This window comes from Chinchilla lanigera, unplaced genomic scaffold (genome assembly GCF_000276665.1).
Source record: "Chinchilla lanigera isolate Chin_1 unplaced genomic scaffold, ChiLan1.0 scaffold00003, whole genome shotgun sequence".
Taxonomy (NCBI): Eukaryota; Metazoa; Chordata; class Mammalia; order Rodentia; family Chinchillidae; genus Chinchilla; species Chinchilla lanigera.
Genome location: NW_004955404.1, coordinates 6,012,269 through 6,018,605, shown reverse-complemented (window position 1 = coordinate 6,018,605; position 6,337 = coordinate 6,012,269). Strand labels below are relative to the sequence as shown.

The 6,337-nt window shown below is 38.7% G+C and overlaps 1 pseudogene; it reads left to right on the top strand.

Moving 5' to 3' along the window:
• The first annotated feature begins 529 nt into the window (after positions 1 to 529).
• LOC102016879 lies at positions 530 to 1,091 on the top strand (annotated as a pseudogene).
• Positions 1,092 to 6,337: the final 5,246 nt, after the last annotated feature.

The window sequence follows — 6,337 nt, the reverse complement described above, 5'->3', positions numbered from 1 at the left end:
CAAAGAAAGGTAGAAGTCACTCTCCACAGAGCACATATACAGTGCAACTGGACAGACAAAAATCCTACCCCTTCCTGTATATCAATGTCATCATGAACATAATGTTAAGATATTGTCTCCTCTGCCTAACAAATACCAATGATTTCAAAGATAATTGGGAGAAGTCTAAAGGAATAGCACACATTTATGGAAACATTGATGATGCTATCTTAATTACATATTAGAAATTTTACAAGTTGTATAGTTTCTAATTAATTTTCTCTTTCAAAATGTGTCTTAAGGAAATGACCTGAGATATATATGTAGTGTATACATTTAAGAGATATAGAAATGGAAATAGTCTGTTACAGAGTTACATAAGATTTAAAAATAATTAACATGACGGACATAAAAAGGGAGTTCACCCAGCCCTCTGCGCTCGGGTGCGAGAGATGCTGCAGGCGCACAAACCGAGACACTGCCGAACTGCGACCGGCCATTCGAGGCGGTGAATAATAGTTCTTCAACTCTGCGATAAAAAAAGTCCTCCAATAAAACTATACTGCAAAAAAATGTGAAGGACACAAAATGGAAAATGTACAAAAGTTGAGGGAGCAGAGCCTGAAGAATTTGTGGTAGAAAAAGTACCGGACTGAGGTGTGGCTAACGGGAAGGAGGAGTGTTTTCGGAAGTGGAAGGGATTTACACGTGCTGACAACACATGGGAACCTGAAGAAAACTGAGACTGTCCAGAGTTACTTGAAGCATTTCTTAATTCTCAGAAAGCGGGTAAAGAAAAAGATGGTACAAAAAGAAAGGCTTTATCTGACAGTGAATCTGATGATAGCAAATCAAAGAACAAAATAGATGCTGCTGACAAACCTAGAGGCTTTGGGAGAGATCCTGAATGAATAATTGGTGCGATGGATAGAATTGGAGAATTGATATTTCCTATGAAATGGAAAGATTGAGATGAGGCTGACTTGGTGCTGGTAAAAGAGGCAAATATGAAATGTCTTCAGATTATAATTGCTTTTTATGAAGAGAGACTAATTTGGCTTTCTTTTCCAGAAGAGATGAAGTTCAATAACTTACATCATTTAGATAGATAGATAGATAGACAGAGATATCTATATCTATCTATATCTCGGTTTTGATTTAACACTGGGGAAGAAAACAACATTCTAATGAAAATCAAGTTTAATATGTTGGTCTTGAAGATAGTATTTGGGGGAGTTGTTGGGTTTTCTTTTTTCTTGCATCTATAGCTGTGGTTACTTTGAGTAAATAAAAGCTTTTGTAGTTGCTTCCTTTATCAGAAAAGAGCATTTGATAGCCTGATATATTTCCTCTACTTTTCTAAATGTCGGGGGAATTGTCCAGAGTCAAACTCATTCAGAACTCATGTTTCAGCTCACATGCTTACGGACCATCCTGAGGGTTTTTTTGTGTGTGTATAAATAAAATACTTCTGTAAATGATTTTTGCTTTGTTTTTAATCATTCACCAAAACAAAAACTATGGGTGATAAGCTCATGTTTGAGATGCCATCCCTCTGAGCAACCTAAGAAATAAATCGCTTCAAGTTAAACAGAAAGTTTTCCTGAAGCCATAACCTTTCAAGTTAAATAGATAATCTTGTGGTTAATTTGGGTATCTCCAAGCAGCCCTATCAGAATCCATACTTGTGTCTTTTTCACAAAAATAGAGCAGTTTACTTGCAAAATTCCTGAAAAGAATTCTTAGTTCTACCAACAACTTCCCCACCCCAATAACGTAGCAAGTCAAAAACTGGTTTGTTTGAATTAGCTAAGGAAGACTTGCTAAGGGAACATTAAAGATTCTTCATGACCCATTACTTCACAACAAGTTGAAATCTGTACTCAAAAGTCAGGATTCGTGGATGTCTTCAGACTTGGCTCATGAGTGGCTAGAAGGGTTCACAATTTAGGACCTGCTAGAATAAATGAGCGAACAAACTTGCGATCTAAGTTATTGACCTGCATGTTGTACTCGACCCCAACTTGTCCTTACGTGTAGGCTCAATCTTTTCAGTATTCTGGTTACTGTGTTCAGCAAAAGCCAGGAAATCAGCTCTGTAGTAGTCAGAATGTGCTCCTAATGTATATTGTTTACTTTATTGTAAATAATGGTGAGCAGTGGTGAGCAGTGGTGAGCAATGGTGAGCAATGGTCAGCAATGGTCAGCAGTGGTGAGCAGTGGTGAGCAATGGTGAGCAGTGGTGAGCAGTGGTGAGCAGTGGTGAGCAATGGTCAGCAGTGGTGAGCAGTGGTGAGCAATGGTGAGCAAATGGTGAGCAAATGGTGAGCAAAATAAATAGTTTTATATTTTAAAAAAGGGAGTCCACACATGTGGTAAAACATGATCACTTTTTATTGTTGTTGTTGTTTTGTGACAGAGTCTTGCTCTATAGCCCAGGTTGGCCGCCAACTTGCAGCGACCCTCTTGCCTCAGCCTCCCGAGTCCTGGGATTACAGGCATGCATCACCAAGCACTGCAAACTAATAGCTTTTTTAGGTTCTCTAGAAACATAGTAGCAACTACTATCAGACAATATTTTTATAAAATCAGCAAAATTAAGCCAGGTGTGGTGATTCATGAATATAATCACAGCACTCTCAAAGTTGAGGCAGGAGGATTTCAAATTCAAGATCAGCCTGGGAATATAAGGACTTAGTGAGAAGCTGTCTCAAAAAAAAATCAAAAAGTGAGAAAAGGGCTGGAGATGTAGCTCAATGTGAAGACCCTGTGTTGCAAAACCAACCAACCAAACAAGCAATAAATAAATAAATTAATAATAAATACATAACATTGAAAAGCCTTTAATGTCATATTTGCAAGACCAAAACAAAGCAAGACAATATGCAGGAAAGAAGATGACCAGTGTAAGGGAGATGGAAACAAAAGGAGAGGACGTATAACTGTGGTTAAGAATGTTTCAGAAAGTAAAGCTGCACACGTCAGTCTCAGGAAGGAGGTCTTTTCCATGTAACCACATGCAGCGTCAACTGATACAGAGGCCGAAAATGTCACTCACGCTCATGGTGCCCTGTGTTGTAACGGTGACAGGGAGCACAGTTCTAACTCTCATGGGCCTTTGGACCAGGGGACACCACAAAGAGGAAGCATGCTGGCAGGAATCCCCGCTGGGGAATTCGTTCGACACCTTCACCAGGTTGCGGAACTTCATGCAGAGGACTCACACAGTGGACAGATGTGTCTGTTCTTCTCCATCTCAACTGCAGAATACTGGGGAGTAGATACCACCCTAGTTTCCTTTAATAGCTGACGGTCAAGTATTATGTGATGGGGCATATTTACCTTTCAGTACAAAAGATTGAATATGGGAATTTTTATGTAGTAGGATATTGCATGTCAAGTGATTTTAAAGGCAACATATGTGTTACCATGCAGGATTTTCAGATGAAAAATAGAGCAGTGAATAAAATACTGTCAAGAAGCAAGACAATTTTTACCACTCCACATGGATCAGCCTTGGAGAAACCATGGGAGAAAAGCACTAACAATACCCAGATTTTTCTGTCTCTAGACTTGCTCTTTGTATGAGCTTCTTACCCTGGTTCACTTCCAATGTGATTCCTAGCTATAGATGTCAGTTTCTTTCCTCTAACCTTATTACAGGGTTAAAACTAGCTTTCAGCACTGACCATATGTAGAAGCCCATATTGTCCATTCTTAGATGTCATATCTATTCTAGACATGAGATTGGGGATGTATCTCAGAAGCATAGTGCCTACCTGGCAAGGATGAGGTTGTGAGTTCAATTTCTGGTACAAAAAAAAAAAAAAAAAAAAAAAAAAAAATTCTAGACAGGAGCCCAAAATCCTGGTTCTAGAAGCTATACCATTAAAATCCATGAAGTTTTCTAAATGACTGCCAGTGATCCACAACCAAATAAAATCTCTTTTGGGAAGTGACCAGGCAGATTCAAAAAGAACATTTGACGATACGCCAAGCTAGAATGGTGCGGCCTTTATAAAAGCAATGCAGACACCTCAAACAGACAGACTCCTCCTCTGCATGGAAAAGTTGATCCCAGTAGTGACCTGATTTAGTACAAGAGAGAAATTACTGTGCTCTGTTCAGGTTCTGTGACATTTTTCAGTGACACAGGATGCAAGGAGAACTATTTTAAAATATTTAGTAGTATGTATGATAGCGAGAAAATTGAATGTTAGCGCAGTGTTTTGCACTCTCATACCTTTCCTTACTCAACTCTGGGGTTGTCCCTTTAAAAACTTCAAAGAAGAGTTGAAAACAAGCCCCCTAGCCCATCATCCACTCATGGGACACACACCTATTGAGAAAACTTTAAAAATTCAGGATTGCAATGCTACATGGTGTTTCTGCATCCGCTTCTCCACTTGTTTCTCTTGGTGTGTTGATTCTTTCTTTAAACTATTTCTCCTCCAGAGACCTTCCAGTGAGCCTGGAGATATAGATCAGCAGCACAAGCACCTGCCTGGTAAGCACAAGGTCCTGAATTTGATTCCCAACCACCTCCCCCCAAAAAAAACCCACAAAAAATAAAGACTTTCTACCTAGCTGTTGTATGAAATTTAGAACAAAGTCTTAATTCCTTACTCATGTGTTAACCAACAGAAGTATCATACCCGTTTTATTGTGCAGGGCCTTCATAGACATTTTTGAGATAATAAAATCTTGGTCAGAGTAGATTTTCAAGATAATCCAGCTGAAACCACTATTTTGCAACATAATAAAAGGAGCATTTTCAATGTCCAGAGAGATAGCATATTTCTTAGAAATGTAGTCATTGAAATTTCTTGACATATACAACTGTTGTCTCTTGTTCTGTCTTCAAGAGCCAATGAAATAATCATCAGTATTACTTTCTGTAATGACCCTGGGAGTTACTGAAAATCGTTGCCCACCTGCATCCTTGACCACTGCAGTCTAAGTACACATCCTTTTCTAGACAAACCTGCTCCACTCTGTCAAAGGCTCCTCCTAGACTGTCCGCTCCAAACCCACCTTCTGCGATTGCTATGGGTGTGTTTTAAGTCAGTAAGATCCCTCTTAAAGAGCTCCTGCTGTGGTAGGTGCGGTCCACGACGACAACGGAGGAGTGTGATGCCTTCACATCGCACAAGAAAGTGGGGCTCGCTCCTGTTTCCAGTCTGACTGTTGCACTGTTTCCTCATATTGAACTTTTTGTTAGCTAAGACCCTTAGACTGTTCTGCACACAGGTCTGCTTCAATCTATGTCCACCCTGGTCTAGAACCTCAAGGGTCCTCTGGTGGTTGGGTTTTAAAATTGCATTTACTGATTTTCATGGCTCTGTCCAACTCTTTTCTCCAGTGTTTCAACATCTTTTCACTTTCTGAAATGTTTTCCTGTGCATCCAATAATTTCAAAGCCTTGTTTCAAACTTCACTGAAATTATATAAGAATCTAGCAGGCTCACTAAAAGCACCCAGCCTAGAATTTGATTTATTTCTATTACCTCACATGATTTTTCCAGTCTCAATTCCAGATCAGAAGGTGGAGGTATGAGCTAGACCCATTTTCCTGGGAATACTCCTCTCCCCCAAACAATCCAAGTCACCCTTATTTCTTAGCATCGTGGAGACTATCGCATCTGCTAGGTGGGCTTCAATGCTGACTTGACTGTTAAGCAGGTTTGCAAGCTCAATGAAAATACTTAAGCTTTCAGCAATTATAGGTTCACTGTCTTTCCAGGGGAGGCATCTGCCTCTTGTAAAATGTTTCCCAGCCTTTATGCTTAATGATAATGTTAATTTTAATTGATAGTATATAACATCTATTATCATTAATTTAAGATTTTATCACATCTCAAATAATTGAAATGGCACTGATCTTAAATGGTACACTACTATGAGATTTTTCTTGATAATCTGATATAATTCAGCTCCTCTCTAATTTAAATTTCATTACATTCCCTTATGGTAACGGTTTTATTCTAATTTACTGTACAGTTGGTTTTTATACTTTGTTTTTTCTTTTACCTGAGATTTAAATCCAGCAAATATAAATACTTGAAAATATGCTTGTTTTATGCTCATTCTACTCATCATTATCCACAAGGTAGGGACTCCATTATTATTAGTTGAATTGAGTTAACTTGATGGTTCTTTCATCTTATGATCACCTATGCAAAAAGAAAAACCTCATCCGAAATCCAGAAATTGTTGCTTACGAGAAAGTCAAAAGACTGAATTCTTATTCTGTAAAAAATTTTTAGAAATAATTGAGTTCACATCTAAAGCCCTTCTTTGAAATTTTGAAGAGGTTGTGTGTGGTGTGGAGAGAGATATGTACAGATATTGTCAGGCT